The 18,006-nt window shown below is 43.2% G+C and overlaps 1 non-coding gene across 1 annotated transcript; it reads right to left on the bottom strand.

Annotated features, from left to right (window-relative positions):
• Positions 1–728: 728 nt before the first annotated feature.
• On the bottom strand, positions 729–800 carry trnaq-cug (transfer RNA glutamine (anticodon CUG)). The gene has a single exon. It is a non-coding gene; the product is annotated as a tRNA-Gln (tRNA).
• Between the last annotated feature and the right edge of the window lie 17,206 nt (positions 801–18,006).

The following is an 18,006-nucleotide window of genomic DNA, read 5'->3' as shown; positions in this document are numbered from 1 at the left end:
CTCACAGTACAGCTTATAGGCCAGTCTGGTCAGGCAGGAAGCAGTGTGTCTTTCTCTGTCTCTCCTCTCCAGCTCTGTCTTGTGTCTCGTTGCAGGATGAAGAAGTTAAGAGAACTCAAATTCTCTTTGTTTTCCCTTTTTTAAGGTTTCCTTCCAACCAATAGCATTTTGCCACCACCATGACTTGGTGCCTTATGCTAAAGTAATTTAGAAGTGGGGGTCATTTTGAATTTGGCTAGGAGCCAATCAGAGGACAGGTCCCTTTTGGTCTCTGGTCATAAAGATAAGGTTACCAGGGCTACCAGGGAACTTAGATAAAAGGGAGGAGGTCTGTTTCCTCTACCAAACCAGATGGTATAGAACTTCCCATAGAAAAATACATTCTAACAAATAACATCTTACAGTCCCCACCTTGGGACTGTAATCTGTCAACACAGGCACCTTCTTCTCCGATAAGCCGCGTGGTCGCCACCGGGGGGCCCCAGCCCTTGGTGTTTCAGGAAGGTGAACGCACCACGCTGACCCAGAGGTTTCGACAATTCGTCTCCAAGCCTGCCAAGAGGGAACATAAACAGGCCTTATTCGCAGACACAAGCCCTCACCCAGGGAGACCACCGCTTCCCCGCCCCAGCGTGGTGCGTTCACCTTCCTGAAACACCAAGGGCTGGGGCCCCCCGGTGGCGACCACGCGGCTTATCGGAGAAGAAGGTGCCCCTGCCAAGGGCCCCAGGTCCCACTGAGACTTGAACTCAGATCGCTGGATTCAGAGTCCAGAGTGCTAACCATTAAACCATGGAACCAAGCTTGCTGCCCGCCTCTTGCCCGTGACAAAGGTTTCTGCTCTACGCACACGTCTCGCTCTGTCGCGTGGCCAGGTCCCGAGTGAGCCAAGTTGCGCCCAGAGTGCTGCGTGTGGCGGGTCACTCTCAGAGCTGTCCCTGGTGGTCTAGTGATTAGGATTCGGCGCTCTCACTGCCGCTGCCCGGGTTCAATTCCCATTCAGGGAAAGTGGATCCGTTGCTCTTCCCCTAGGACCTGTGTGGTGCATTTTCTCTCTCTCTATCTATCTGTGATTAAATCCTTACTTATATACATATGTCCATGAACGTTTCTGCAGCTCATGTAAATCACATCTTGGCCGTGATCTTTTCGGTCACTTTGAAAGTTTTGCTCCTGACAATCCTTTTCTATTGCGGCACGATGGCTGCCACCGAGGAAGGAAAGTCGTCCGCAGTTGGCTGCAAGCTTGCCTGAAGCGCAGGAAAGGACTTACTCGCGACTGAAGAAGTGGGGGTCGGCCTCACCGAGAGCTGGGTGGATTAGCTTAGGTGGTAGAGCGCTTGCTTAGCATGCGAGAGGCAGTGGGATCGATGCCCGTCTTCTCCAAGGCCTCAGGCGCTCGTGCCCTGGTTTCGGGGGAGAGTCGCTCACTTTTCTTGCCGCAGACACAGGCGCAAGGCATTGCCTGTTTGCCGTAAGGTTATCAGACACAACGCGCCGGCGACGGCTGCAGCATTAGCACGCCGGCTGGCCCTTCCGAAGTTCCCCAAAAACGACCGAGATGCCGCTTCGACGTCGTAACACCAGGAACGACCGCAAAGGCACTCCAACCCTCAATCTTCTGATCCGAAGTCAGACCGAAGAGACTGTATGATTAATAGGAAGAATAAACATGACAGGAGAATAAGATTTTCATAAGTATTTATTAAAATACTTCAGCTACCAATGGTTGTTTCAGGGCAGGTTATTTTAAAAAACTGTAATACAGCGAAAACAATAGTTTCAAATACAAATACCAATTAATATCTGTGATTGACACAGGTCTGCGCAAAATATCAATCCCTAAAATGTGATGATCATACTGTGGGATGTATATTGCCTGTATGTTGCTCACCTCCAGCTCTCACACAGAGTAGACAGGCTATTTGCCCTCGCCTCCCCAGCCACGTCTTCACACTCATCCTCTTTTCTCTCAATTTTTTTGTGTTTGTCTGCACAGATGAACACAAACCGCAACAGCAGTTTGTGGTTGCGTTCTTTCCACAGTTTTGCACAGATCTGCAGAAATCCACTGATCCCATTGGTGGTGCAGCGCAGATCTGCACTACACAAAAATGACCTGTAAATGTCCACATCCATGTTTGTTTACCTTTTCTCTGGATGTTTCCATGAGATGTGGGAAGTTTTGAGGCTGTGACGCAGATCGCCACGACAGGGATTTCAGATCAGTCGTTAAGTGTGTGTTCCCCTGTACTTAAGCGATCCTGTAGTGTGCACTCATTCAAGACGCAAAATACATAATTTCAGTGCAAAATAGTCGTTAAGTGTGAACTGCCCACTGTTCACAAAATCAGGCCGGATTGTAGAAATTGTGTAGTGTGACCCCAGCATAAGACCAAGCAGACAGATATGCAATAGTTGTTTCAGCAAAAATAATGTAATTATAATTTAATTTCATTATATCTATAATATTAGAATAGCTGAAACATTAGTTTCAACTGCACAAATCGGCACAAACGTAGCACAAACGAAAGAGGTATGTTTGGTTTGATTCTGTTGTAGTGGGGGGCTGAGTGATGTCACTTGCCGAAAATAAATAAATGTTAATATATCAAACCATCCTGATTGTTCACCATGTTCAACGGTATCTACGAGAGAACCTGTGAGAGAAAACCCGTGCTAGAGGTCCTTCACTCTGCGATTTGAAGCTCAAACGGATCTGGGAGTTGACGGATGGCTGAAGACAGGGTTATCACTTTAAAAAGGAAAAGGGATATATCAGTGTGGAGCTTTATGAGCTAGGAGATGATGATGATATGTCTACACCTTTTTTACCCAGAATTGAATACCCTTACGAGGATTGGCGGCATGTGGCTGAGTGGAGAGACAACGGTTATATGGATAAGACGCTAGAAGCACTGAAATACAGGAAAAGAGACCCTGATATCCCACCTAAGGCTATGAAATTTGAAAGTTATAACTGGGACAGCACGCTAGTTCAGAGGTTCGGAAGAGCAGTGATGAGTCTGACTATGTCCGATGACAACCTAATTGTGTTCAAGAGGGCCCGGATTACACAACCTATCGCCTGTTATAGCGGAAGGGAGCCTGTGTTTGAAGAGATGGAGGAGGAAGTAACACAGGTTACCATCATTGATTTTGATGGTACAGATTGGCTGGCGTTGAAAGAGATCATAAGCAAAATGAATGAGGGTTTTAAGGCCTTGAAGAAATGCTTGGAGCTGGAATCTGTTAAAAAGAGACTGTGCTTCCGCCGTGAAGGGCGGCGGAGATGTAAAGGCGGTTGGCGGCGTGTGGACATGTACTGACATGCCCTCTTCTAAGAGCGCCGCGGGGTGGGACTCAGTTCAGAAGACAAAGAAAATGTCTTCTCCAAAAACCGAGGAGGCTGCCAGGGCCCGCAAACCTCTTCCCTCTCCGGCTTGCCCCCGGGCCTACGCTGCAGACTTTAATACACCTGCGGACCCCCCAAGCCTGTGGAGAAGTTGTGAAGATAAAGCAAATAGAACTTTAATCGAGCCGCTCGGAAGCCCCACGTCAGGAATAATTCCTTCAGTGAGACTTAATGTTTTCAAACATGAGTACAGCTTTATAGGAAAAATGATGTAACATCTTATGGCCGTTCATCCAATCAGAAGATAAAGGCCGGGTCCGTTTTACGATCTGTCCTCCCGTGAAGAGGTGATGGATCCAAAGCAGATGTCCGTCTTTGATGTGCACTAGGAAGATGCGATCCCACGGTCGTCATTTACCTAGTGTCAATCGCTCATTAACAGAAACAATTTCTGCCTATCTTGAGAAACGATTAAGTCATAAACAAATTCTCAGCAGACATCTGTAGGCTATTTCAGCACTGTGTAATCTTTCATTACTGACAGGAGTTTCTAACAAATCGACCTTGTTGACCCTTTACGTGTCCTGCAAAATCTAATCTGCTCAGTCTGTATACAAAACTACTTCTAATGCTAGTATTAATATAAAACATTATATAATTATCACAAAACACTTTCTTCAACATCCTATACAGAGTCTTCAGTCTTATCCTGTGAAATAGGGTGTATTTATTAATGTTAAAGAATTACAATGTTTTTGCGTGGATGGTGCGCTGGTTTAAAATCCAGAAAACATTGGAATACATCGTACGGTGCTCTTCGTTTTCAGAACCTGTTTATGGGTTCAAAGGAATAAAAGTGCATAATCTAGATCCCTCTGCGGATTCCTCAATATAAACACGATCGTTGAAATATGTAAACATGTTTAAGGTGTTTGAAGCTATAAATAGGCCGCCTGTAGGTGACATAACTAAATGCATGTTTTGTTTGTATAGAGGTGGAAAGACAACACAAACAGCCTCGTATACTCACATTACACCATAATCAAGTACACAATACTAATGCCATTTAAATACAAAGCTGGTAAGATATGCCAAATGTTTAAAGACGCTCCATGTATAAAATATGGCAATGAAAAGGGCAAGTTTAAGAATGGGTCATTTTTACATGTAGAATACATGGGTATATAAATATATATATATATATATATATATATATTGTTTTCATTTGATCTATTTAAGGCTATAATCCATCTCTTACATACCGCCTATAGGGCATTTCTAAATGTTACAATTTATTCTACTGTTTGACTTTCCTCTACTATAACTATTTGAAGTGCCTGACCGCTGGATTTGTGCAGGATTTCTGGTGATAAAATGTCAGTCATTAGGGGGGGTAGTTTTGTGTTGTTGATAGAACCATACAGCTCCCTGCAAACCCCCACCGCGGTGCTGAGAGCAGGATGTGCAGCTTCTGAAGCCCCTCTACTGCTGGTGTGATTGTGTCAGGGCCTCATGATTCTTGTGTAAACTGTTTTGGTGAAGCAAATTCTTAATAAAACGTTCAAATATTTGACTGTCGGTTAGGTCTTTATAACTCACCCTATGCTTGGTTATTTATGTATGTATATATGTATGTATGTATGTTTGATTTTTTCGTTTTTCTCTATTTCTAGACCATATCTCTTTTCTGTGCCTGATTGTTTTAGGTTAACCGTATCTCACTAAAAACCTGCTTGATTTACACATGATCGGATGTAACTCTAGTGTGGCTGTGTCTCCCTCTGCGCTTATCTTTCACTGTGGCCTCTATGGTTGCTGCTCCTTCTGGCCTCTGTCTGTTTCTGTTTATGTGTGCTGCTAACTAGGTCTCACTCCCCAGAGGTGCTGAGACCAGAGATTATTTAACTAAAAAGTACAGATCTACTGGTTTAATAGACATATACTTAATTATGTATACATATGTAACATGTATTTTTTTTTTTTTTTTTCTTAACATCATAGGGTTCATTCTTTATTTCTGTAAGACAGTTACTACTATAAGGCTTTTGTTCGACCTTGGAGAGTTATCTAACTAACAAAGTTAAATGTCAATTATATACTGTATTTCTTAAGTGTATTTAAATAAGTGTGGTTTAGTTTCATTTACTTACTGTCAGGGGGAAAATTATTAAAATTGTGTTTTCATTCTTTATGTCTGTAAGAATGTTACTAGTTAGTTGTATTGAAGGCTGTTCAAACTTCTTATTGTCACTACAACCAAGACCATTAAGGTCTACAGACTGCACCCCCAAGCTATTCTAATGTGTAAATTATATAAATATACATACACACATAGGTTTGTGCTTAGATCGTATTGAGTGTATTTACTTAATCTTAATGCATGACTGGATTATATTACATATGTATTTAAAATAATTTGATGTTTTGTTACTAATATTATTACAAATGCTGATTTTATTGAGTTGTATTGAAATTTCCCAGTTTCTACATATATACTGTAGTCTATGCTTCTTATATAATATATATATTCTATAATTCTTCTATATTTAAGGATTTCTTAACTTAATAACGTTACATTTCATTTACATTGCACGGTGTTGTGAATACACACACACACCTTTAAAACTTAATAATTGTATTTATTCGATCTTTACATGTATCTGTTCTTTAAATAATACATTTGATATATCCTGAAATGCAAGAAAATATCGGTCTTGGGTAGGTGTAGTATTTACTGAGATTATGTTGATTACTGAAAGTTTCAATTTACATTTTCTGTATTACATTTCTTTTAATTTTACGCACATTCAGGATTTTCTAAAGTTCAGTCCATTTAGACTGACTTTTCATTCTTTATCTCTGTCAGTAAAAGTTGCAGTCTAGTACAAATCTGTGCAAACTGGAGGAAGGGTTGAAACTTATTAAGATCTGTAAAAGAAAAAAGAAGAAACCTGGGGCCGTAATCTCCAGCCTACACTCAGATACGCGCACATGCACACGCACACACGCGCATACACACACCCACACCCACACACACACACACACAACACACACACACACACACACACATACTTGATCATTGTATTTATTCAAGCTTTACATTAACTTTTTCTTTAAATAATACGTTTGATATTGTCTGTAACTCTGGAAATGTATTGTATTGTGTAGTTGTAGATTATATTGATTATATTGTTTATGTCTCTTTCCATACAATCTGTTTGGGGAGAATGACTTGTGCCTCTTAAACTACCCACAGCCCCCACCGCTTCTACAGAACGCTATCTCTCGCCACATTCCGCTATAAAGGGGCCCAGTCACATCGCCTCAAATGTAAACAGAGCCTGTTCTCAAATTGTAAACAGACCCCCCTGCCTTTAGTGCCCTGTCAACTCAAATATACTAATTCTTCACAGATCCAAGGTTACAAAAGATTTAGACATCTCCTCACCACCCTCTCTAGCTCAAAAAGCTCCAGACTGACATAACCCTTGTCCATTTGGAAGAGTTAACCCCTTTGGCCCTGTTGAAGAGACAGCCTCGCGGCTCTCGCTTAGGAAAAAATATCTATGTTACTAATGAATCTGGGGGGCATAAATAGAACTCTTTTGGAGCTTCACTATTGTAGGGAAAAATATCTATGTTACTAAATAAGCAGGAGGGCTTAAATAGAGCTTTTTAGAGCTTCAATAGCATAGGGAAAAGGAGCCATTTTACTAAAGAATCAGTCTGGCTTAAATACAAATCTTTTGGAGGGTTTGAAAAACAGTTGAAGACCCCCCCACCCCCCTGTACATTCCTACAGTGCCCTGTCAACCCCGCCCCCACATATTATAATTCCAGTACCCTGTCAACTCCGCCCACATATATGCTAATTATTCAGTGATGCGGGACACGCCCTCTATGAAGAGGGCCTCGAGTTCAACTCAAGTTCAAGGTCAAAAGGTCAAATCCCCCACAACCCCCCTTAAAGAGTTCCCTATATAACTACTACCATCCAATAAGAAAAATAAGGATGGCAATGCACTCACAGTCTCATGCTGGTCTCCTACAATTCTTCAGTTGGTCATAGCTGATTAATCAAGAGCCATGGGGCCCTATCTGGTCTAGCCTGATTCAGAAATGCTTACAGAGATGGACAACTCATCCAGAATACCAAATATTTGACCAGGATCCCAGTCCTGAACAGGATTTTGACCAGGATGTTGTTCTTGAACAGGATTTAGGCCAGGATCCTAAAGGATCTTGTAGGTTCCTGTCAAGATTTGAACCAGGGTACTGTTGTGTTGTCTGCAAACTAAGACATGCTTGTTCTAGAGGACATGCTGAGAGTGATGCAGTGCCAGTGACACTGACTGTAGTTCCTATGCATTGATGTGGGCAGATGACCAGAGACCGTTCCATGCCCCTGCATCCTGATTCCATTCCATACCGCACCCCATCCCGTGCTTGAGGCTGTGGTGATGACTTCCCTTCTGTGAGGGCAGCCCATGGGGGACCCCAGTCTCAGGTTGTGATGGTTTTGCCAATCCACATGCACATCCAGGACACTGCCCTCTGCTGATTGGACATTATGCACCTTTTGTTTAGAACTGTATAAAATGCAAAACCTGGAAGAGATCTATAAGAAAGGTGTTCGCTCTGTTGTTCTTCCGGGCCGGCTTGCAATAAAGACTTCTTTTCCATTTGCACCACAACTCCTGCACTGCCATTTTCGTCCTTTTAAGAGGATTTCTTCAGGTGGCGTAGTTGACAAGGACCCAACTCCATACACAAAGGACATAAATACAAGGAAATACAAGGACATACATTACAAACGAGTATTTACATTTTACCTACAGCTGGTGCTCATGTGTCACTGTGCCCCTCAGGCTGTGGCAAGTTATCGACATTTCTCAATTTTGTCAAAGGTTGGGTGGGCATTTATTATTTTATTAAAGAATGTGTCCCTTATCTGGGCATATTTATTGCACTGCAGGAGAAAGTGCATCTCTGTCTCGACCCTCTTGTCTCTCAATGACCACAGCCCTGCTCCTCTCTGTGTCCACCTCTCCTGTCTCTCAGTGACCACAGTGCTGCTCCTTTCTGGGCAGCCAGCTCTGACTGTGTCGGCCCGTCTCAATGGCCAGGCTGTGGTCATTGAGCCTGTACTTGGTCAGGATCTGTCTCTGCTTCGTATCTCTGAGAGTGAAGAGAAATTCTGCCAGAGTGTATTCTCTGTTTAGGGCCTGATAGCAATCCAGTTTACTTTGGGATTTAGTTTCTGTGTCCCAATGTTCCAGATAAAAGGTTTTAGTTTGTTCAGTAAGTTGTTTGACTGAGGGGGCTCTTTCTTGGGCTCAGCTCTTGGGCCTTGTGTTGTAGTGACTCTGGGGGACTTTCAGTGCTCTCTTCTGGATGGGGATGAGCAGTGGGTAGCGGACCAGTTTGGCCCTGCATGCAAGTTTGGGGTTGTTTCTCTGCACCTGTATTTGCAGAACTCTGCATGCAGGGTCTCTGTTGGGTATGTAGCGTAAGGTACACTTATACATTTCAATTAAAGAAGTGAATTTATAGTATCACCTAATCACGAATCCTGGAATCTTGTAGAACTCAATTTCTGTAATAATTGGACGCAGACACCAATTCCAAAGATATAAATTGTCAAATTTATTCAAAAACAAAGACTAAATGTAGCACTACACTAATTATACAAAAGGGAAAACTAATTAAAATTCAACTCTAGATCAACAAATCAAAGACAAATCACTTCCGTGACCAAATCAAGGACCATGGGATCACACAAATCGTTAAACAAAAAAGGTTATAAACACAATGACTACAATACCGGTTAGTAAGGCGAAGGTGAGTCTCTCATTAGTATTGTTAGTCGGACATTAAATAACTACGCAGGTTAGTATTTATGTAAGGTAACTTCTCATTTACGTTTAGGTGCCGAGAAAGATCCTATCATTACTTGTTACCACAATTTCCCTTAACTGATTATTATTCAATGATTAAGGATAGGCAGGGCCACCAATAATCTAATGTCTATTAACATGTGTCAATTTCAGACTAAACAGTTAAATAGGAATGAGAAGATATTTCTCGGCGTTGACAGATTTTATTTCTAAAATTATCAACAAAACAGTTTAATGCGACACATTTATATTTAAGCAAAACTAAATGATATTACACATTCTAGAGTTAACACAGATTAACATTTATAATTGATTTCTCAAATTTCATGAATCACAAACTCCAAACTGTTAAACTTATCTGAACTTCGTCGCAGAGAGGCCTCTCTGGCTTTGGGCTCAGATAACAACACATGGCACGAGGTCTGTGTGGTTTGGAACAAAGGCAGTCTGGTTCGGCTTTGTCCAAGAACTTCCACTCAGTCGATGCACCTGGAAGTTGGGGTTTCGCGAATGTAGAGTCTTTTCCAAACAGATTTTCCACTGGTTTGAAGACTCCAAGGTTGTGTACAAAATCTTCTTTGCAAGCAGGGTCTCTCACCGTACTTATTTGAAGACAAAGTCTTTGAGGAAAGCAGGGCCCTGTTTGGTTCCAAGGGTCAAGTTTCTTAAGACTCAAATAGCTATTTAAATGAATGAAACTTTCGTATTCAGTCGACTTAGTCAATTGTCCAGCTGTAGAACTCCACAGATCAGGTGGGCACAGGCGGGCATGCGCAGTCTGTAAAGTTCTTTATTTAATAAAGTCCTTTAAAAGAATTCTTCATACGGCTCAATGTCCTTCTCCCAGTTTAACTCTTCTGTTGCCGGCAAAGACTTAGTTGATTTCTGGTTCCGGTTCTGGCAACAGAGCTACAGGTTGAGCTGTGGCAGCGAGTTACTGGTTCAGGTGAGAGAGAGAGGCTGTGCGCTGTCCTTTAAGCGCCTGTCAGATCAATAGGTGATTGGTTCTTGAGTTTTTGAGATTGGATTTCGGTTTCAGCCCCCAGTGTCCTATTGTCAATCCATGCCATCTTTTGGAAATGCCGGTTGGCCCGGGTTCGTAGCTCTATGTCGGGATTTCGGCTCTCGTCCACTTCAAAGATTTTTTATTAACTACAGGCCCCCTTCTCCAGACATCTCACAGCAGGATTCCAAACTATTTGGCCTATTCTCGGTGCCATCCTCCCACGACTGTCACTTTGATGTAAACCAGTCCCACGCTTTAAGGAAATCTGATAACTTTGGGGGGGAGAGGTCTTCCTTAGATCAGTGCTTCAGCTCAGAGCTAAAATGCTCTTATCAAAATACACCCATCATAATGCTACAGGTGTTTATCTCCCATGTTGTGTAGTCCTGCTCACTGAGTGGAGCCCATATCTCACTGCCGTACAGTGCAATCTGCTGAATGACACTGTCAAAGATCTTGGTTCAGATTCTAATGGGGATGTTTATTTTATATAGTTTTCTGTTGATGGCATAGAAAGCTCTTCAGGCTTTCTCTTTTAGTGCTTTCACTGCCAGGACAAAGGCTCCCTGACGCACTGATCTTCAGTCCGAGGTAATCGTAGCTCAGGGTGTGTTCTAGGGCGGTGTTGTCTAGAGTGAAACGATATCTGCTCTCCTGACATCTGGGCTTTTTTTTTGGAAGATAATTATTTTGGTCTTTTTCATGTTTACTGCCAGGGCCCAGGTCTGGTAGTACTGCTCTAGTAGTGCCAGCTGCTGCCGAAGCCCCTGTTCTGTGGGCAACAGCAGCACCGGGTCATCTGTGTAGAGCAGGAATTTGATCTCCTCATCAGATAGGGTGAGGCCAGGAGTTGCAGATCGCTCCAACACCGTGGACTCAGACCGAAGCCCTGTCTCACCCCACGCCCCTGAGTGAAGAATTCTGTCCTTTTGTAGCCAATCCTTATTCCGCACTTGTTTTCTGTGCACATTGATTTTATTACATCATAAACTTTACCCCCTACCCCAGTTTGAAATAATCTATAATATAGTCCTTCATGCCAAATGGAATCAAAAGCTTTTTTGAAGTCAATGAAACAGGCAAATATTTTTCCATTGCTTTTTTGTTTTACATGAGGGTGAGTAGGGTGTAAATATGATCAGTAGTGTGGTGTTTTGGGAGGAATCCAATCTGACTGTTACTCAGGACACTGTGCTCAGCAAGGAAGGACAGTATCTGGGCGTTAATGATACTGCAGAACACCTTCCCCAGGTTACTGCTCACACAGATGTTGGGGTAGTTGTTGGGGTCGAATTTGTCTCCACTCTTGTATATTGGGGTGATGAGCCCCTGGTTCCACATGTCAGGGAAGCAGCCTGAATGCAGAACTAGGTTGAATAACTTAAGCACAGCTTCCTGCAGCTCTGGGCTGCTGTGTTTGAACATCTCAGGGCTGATGCTACCACAAGCCTTCTTGGGTTTCAGGGTCTGGAGTTTGTCAATTAGCTCTTAAAAGGAAATTGGAAAGTCAGTTGTGTTTTGGTTGTCTTTAATTGATTGTTCTAAGAGTTTAAGTTTAAGTTTTTAATTAATTTGGTTTTGATCTTGAGTTAGATCTTTTTCTTGGATGTCTATATAGAGGTATGAAAAATAGTTCTTCCAAATTGTTCCATTTTGAATTGGTGGTTCTTGTTTTTCTGCTGTGCTTAGATTATTCCACATTTCCCAGAACTGGTTGTGATTGGTAGAGGTTTCTATGTCTAAAAGATTTCTGTTGGTGTGTTGTAGTTTTTTTCTGTCTGATAGTGTGTTTGTAGTGTTTTAGTGCCTCACAGTACCTTAAGCATAAATCTGGGTTTTGTGGTTGATGATGTTTCTGGTTAGATAGATCTCTCTGCAGCATTTGACACTGTCGATCACTCCATCCTCCTCTCCTGCCTCGCTGACCTAGGAATCTCTGGAACTGCTCTCACCTGGTTCTCCTCCTACCTCAACAACCGGACCTACCAAGTGACATGGCGAGGTTCCTTATCCACCCCCCAATCTCTCCTCACAGGTGTACCCCAAGGCTCCATCCTGGGCCCCCTCCTGTTCTCTCTTTACACTCTGGGCCCCCTCATCGCATCCCATGGTTTCTCTTAGCATTTTTATGCAGATGATGCCCAGATCTTCCTGTCTTTTCCCTAATCCGACACTCTCATCCCCTTTCGCATCTCTTCCTGCTTGTCTGCTATCTCTGCTTGGATGCATTCACACCACCTCAAGCTCAACCTCTCCAAATCTGATCTCCTCTTTTTTTCCCCCTCTTCCTCACTTTCTGCTGAGCTCTTCATCTCAATCCCCTTGGAATCTACGACACTCTGTCCTTCTTCTTAGAACCTAAGAACCTAGGAGTCACCCTCGATCCTGCACTCTCCTACACTCAGAACATCACCACACTGACACGAACCTGCAGTTTCTTCCTGATCAACATATGCTGAATCCGATCTTTCCTCACCAACTACTCAACTCAGCTGCTCGTCCAGTCACTGTTCCTCTCCGCTAGTTACCCATGCACATCTCACATCTTACCCATGAGTCTCATCAAAGCAAAAATCTCTTGGGGTCCTAATGCTCTTTTTGTTTCTACGCTACTAGACTTGGGGTCGGCTGGCAACTTCATACACGGAGCAACAGGGACTCGACTAGGCATTCCTCTCCAGATCACGGCTATTGATAACCAACCTATCGGCACTGGTCATATCTGTCACCGAACAGTCCCTCTCCGGCTTCAAATAGGCATTCTCCATATCGAAGAAACTTCCCTTCTGGTTACGTATTCCCCTGGCCCGGATCTCATTCTGGGACTTCCTTGGCTCGCACGTCACAATCCTACCATTTCCTGGAAGACTGGTGAAATCCTCGCCTGGGGGTTGCAATATTTTTCTTATTGTCTGTCTATTCCATGTTGAGCCACACACATCGAAAGTCCCCTCCTAAGAATTTAGCGGCCGTGTTCTGCAAAAGCCAAGTATCCCAGTTGCCACCGCACAGGCCCTGAGACTGTGCCATTGATCTCCTCCCAGGCTCGACTCCTCATAGGGGTCGTATTTATCCTCTTTCCCTCCCAGAATCTCAGGCCATGGAGGAATACATTAAGGAAGCTCTGGAACAAGGCATCATTCAACTTTCCACATTACCAGCTGCGACGAGCTTCTTTTTTGTTGCCAAAAAACATGGCGGACTTCAGTCATGTATTCATTACAGAGGACTTAATTCTGTCACTGTTAAATACCATTACCCTCTGGCCTTGGTACTCACCTCTCTGGAATGTGGATCTCGATTCTTTACGAAATTGGACCTGAGAAGCGCCTACAACTTGATCAGAATTAAAGAGGGGGATGAGTGGAAGACAGCTTTCATTACTGACAACGGCCATTATGAATACCTTGTTATGCCCTTTGTTCTTGTCAATGCCCCTTCTGTTTTTTAGGCTTTCGTTAACAAGGTACCGAGACCCTATTTAAATCAATTTGTCATCGTCTATATTGATGATATTCTAATCTATTCCCCTACATTTTCTGAGCATATTTCCCATGTCTGCCAGGTACTCCAATGTCTGTTGCAGAATGACCTGTATGTAAAAGCTGAAAAGTGTGAATTTCACTGTGAACGCATTGCATTTCTGGGTTACATTATAGATGGTGATGGTGCCCATATGGATCCAGACAAAGTGAAAGCCGTCACAGACTGCCCACAGCCCCGGGCAATCGAGGAACTGCAACGCTTCCTCGGCTTTGACAACTTTTTCAGGCGCTTTATCCATAATTTCAGTTCGATTGCCTCCCTTCTCTCATCTCTGCTGAAAGGTTCTGCCCCATCCCTAACCTGGTCCGAGACAGCTACTGATGCCTTTAACAAACTCAAGAGGTTGTTTTCTTCGGCTCCTATTTTAAAGCAACCCTATCATTCCCTTCCATTTGTAGTAGAGGTTGATGCTTCTGAATCCAGAGTGGGCACTGTGCTATCTCAACACCATGGCCAGCCATCCAAACTGTACCCATGCGCCTTCTTTTCCAAGAAACTCTCCCGCAGAGCGAAATTATGACATTGGAAACTGTGAACTTCTGGTTAGAGGGCGCAAAACATAAATTTCTTGTACTTACTGACCATCATAATCTAGAGTACATACAGTCCGCAAAACGACTCAATCCCCGACAAGCCCGCTGGGCTTTATTCTTTAACCGATTCCAGTTCATTCTTACATACCGGCCCGGCTCCAAGAATACAAAAGCAAACGCATTATCATGACAATTTGACAATCAGACGGTCTCGCTATCTACAGAACCCATCCTTCCTTCCACCTGCATTGTTGCTCCCATCCACTGGGATATAATGGATCAGATTCAGCTCCATCTAATTGTCTACCTAACCGCACATATGTCCCTGCCTCTGTACCTTTCCAGTTGCTTCAGTGGCTTCACTCAACCCCTGCCTCCGGTCATCCCGGGATTAATCGTCCAGTCACTCTGGTCAGAAAAAAGTTCTGGTGTCCCACCTTGCTTACTTATGTCACCCGCTTTATTGCTGCCTGTCAACCCTGCGCTCAATCTAAATCCCCCCATCAAAGCCCTGTCAGTCTCCTTGAACCTCTCCCTATACCTCATCGACCATGGTCTCATATCGCTATTGATTTCATTACTGATCTGCCAAACTCCCTGGGCTATACCACCATACTCGTGGCAGTCGATCAATTTTCTAAGTCCTGCAAGTTTGTTCCCCTTAAAGGTCTTCCTACTGCACTGGACACTGCCGAAGCCCTGTTCCATCATGTCTTCAGAGTCTACGGTTTGCCGGAGGACATCGTGTCCGATCAGGGATCTCAATTCACCTCCCGGGTATGGTCTGCCTTCTTTAAAGCTCTGCATGTTAACATAAGTCTCACTTCAGGCTACCATCCCCAGTCCAATGGCCAAACTGAACGACTGAATCAAGAGATTGGATGATATCTATGGACTTATTGCAGCAACAACCAGAAAGATTGGAGCAGGTTTTTACCATGGGCAGAATATGCCCAGACCTCTCTAATAAGTTCCTCTACTGGCCTTTCTCCTTTCCAATGTGTCCTAGGATACCAGCCTCCACTGTTTCCTGGGACCAAAGACGCATCTGATATCCCCGCTGTTGACAACTGGCTTCGCCGAAGTGCCGCAGTCTGGCAAACAGCTCATATGCACCCCATAGAGCCATCCATCACTAGAAGACACAGGCAGACCGTCACTGGAGACTGGCTCCTCAATATCAGTATGGCTATTGACCCACGACATCAAACTTAAACTCCCCTCAAATAATCTAAGCCCTCGTTATATCAGACCCTTCAAGATCCTGAGACAAATTAACCCTATTTCCTATAGATTGCAATTGCTACCACATTACTGGATTTCCCCAACTTTTCACATCTCTCTGTTGAAACCGGTAATATCTTACCCAGCTCCGCCCGCCAATCCCGCTCTCAGCTCTCCTCCGGTTCCTCCTCCGCCCTTGGCTCCGCTCTTGTCGCCGTAGAGGATGGCTTGAATACCTGGTTGATTGGGAAGGATACGGTCCTGAGGAGCGCTCTTGGGTTCCTGCGTCTGATATTTTTGATCCGTCCCTCATTACAGACTTCCATCAGGCCCATCCCGGAGATCCTGCCCCCCGGTCCCGTGGTCATCCCTGGCGTCCCCAGTCTGTAGCAGCTAGAGCCGTGTCTCAGGCGAGGGGTACTGTCACGTCCCCTGTTTGACTTTCCCTTGCTACACTCCCCCCTGTCGCCACTAGATGTCACCCTTGCTCCCTTTCTCCAGTATTTTCACTTATTGAAACATTGCTTCTCCCTAACTGCACTAATCACCGCACCTGACCCTTGTTTTCCTGCCCTACATCCACTTCATATAATCACTTCATGCCCTTCACTTCTCGTGAAGTATTGTTTATGCTCCAGTATCAATTCCAAGACTTTTGTCTCCTTATTGCCTTTGTTTTACCGACCTTTGCTACTCTTTCACGTCTCCCAATTTCTCCCGGTTTGCCTGATCTCAGACCTCTTGCTTGCCTCTTTGACCAAGCCTCTCAGATTCTCCTTTGACATTTGACGTTTACTGGCCATTTGACCTCAGATCTGTCCTCGGATTCCTCTCACTCTGCATCTGGGTCCCCTTCCTACGGTAGCCTCCCCATTACAATATGACTTGGGGAAGTCATGCAAAAAATAAGAAATTAAAAAACAAAACTATGATGTTGGAACATAAAAACAAATTATTTACGGAATTCCTGGAATATTAGATGATGACATTTTTTGGGTAAGTCAATACAGCAAACAAAAAACATTAGGCTGAGTCATTTTGACCCAGTATTTGCATCCTAGGTTTAAAAAATAAAAAATAAAAAAAAATCTAATTTCCATTTTAGTGACAAATATTAAGCAAGGAGGGTTGAGAAGAGTAAGACAGGAAAGGTGAAAAAGAGAAGAACATTAATGAGAGGAGGAAGACTGCTAGAGAAGGAAAAGACCAGAGAGGAAGAGGAGTAAATGTAAAGAGAGGAAGGAGAGGAGAAAGCATGAAGAGGAGTAAAGGGAAAGAGGAGAAAGACATACCTCCTTCTTCCTCTTCACTCTCTTTCTAAGAAACAAAAATGTCATTAAAATGGGCAAATGGAAAAAGAGTTTCCATTTATACATCCTGTAGACCATGATGAAACAATGCTTCACTGCACCATTTGTAATGCATCTTTTTCAGTTGCTAGTGGAGGGAGAACAACTGTTATTGAGCACCAACAATGGAAAAAACACATATCTGTCACGACTGCACATTCTGATTCTGTGAATGTTACAACATTCTTTAAAAAAGTAGCGCCATCTGAAAAAGAGTTCAACTTGTGAGATCTGCAAATGGCGGAGCTATCTATGAAAGTCGGCTCTGGGTTGACCCGTCACAATCCCATGTTACAACAAATGCGTATGTACTGGTGGTGGCCTGGTATGGGCTGCGATGTCAGAAAATGGTGCCAACAGTGTCCCGCCTGCGCCCAGGTAAACCCAAGTAAACTAATTCAAATCTCGAAACACTACCAGCCCAGACCCCAGGGGAAGTGTTTGAAAATAATATGTTAATGCAAAAGCCATTGGACATTTTTATATTGTCAGCGAATGTGCGCACTGGAATATAAAAATACAAATGGGATGATTGTATTTGCATTTTGATCTAAATAGCATGTGCATAAATTAAAATGCAACTGTGGGATTGCATTTGCAACTGAATAAAGTCCACTATATGCTTCTGTACTGTTCTTGTAACTCTATTCTTATTTCACACATTTTCAAGAGAGACTTCAATCTGAATTTGTGACCATGAAGTTTACGATAGTTGTTTGTGACTTGATTTCAAATACATTTCAAATTAAGTCAATCAATATGTTTGTTTTGCAACTATCCACTAATTGATGTAAACATTTGGCATCAAACATAATGCATAATGGTGATACAAATAAATAAATAAATAAATAAATAAATAAATAAGTAAAATTACACTGACTAAAACTAGACTAAAATGACAGGATTTTTCATTGACTAATATTAATTAAAACTAATGACAGGTGAAATGACAAAAAAATGACTAAAACTGACCAGCATTTTAGTCAAAAGAGTAAGTCTAAAACTAAATCTAAAATAGCTGCCAAAATTAACACTGCAGCAGGGACTGCTCTACAACCACTGCTGCCCACATTCTCACAGCCGAGGTGATTCCACA

This window comes from Amia ocellicauda, chromosome 4, assembly GCF_036373705.1.
Source record: "Amia ocellicauda isolate fAmiCal2 chromosome 4, fAmiCal2.hap1, whole genome shotgun sequence".
NCBI classification, from domain to species: domain Eukaryota; kingdom Metazoa; phylum Chordata; class Actinopteri; order Amiiformes; family Amiidae; genus Amia; species Amia ocellicauda.
Note: the sequence above shows the minus strand (reverse complement) of the source record. Positions and strands in the feature narration are given on the sequence as shown.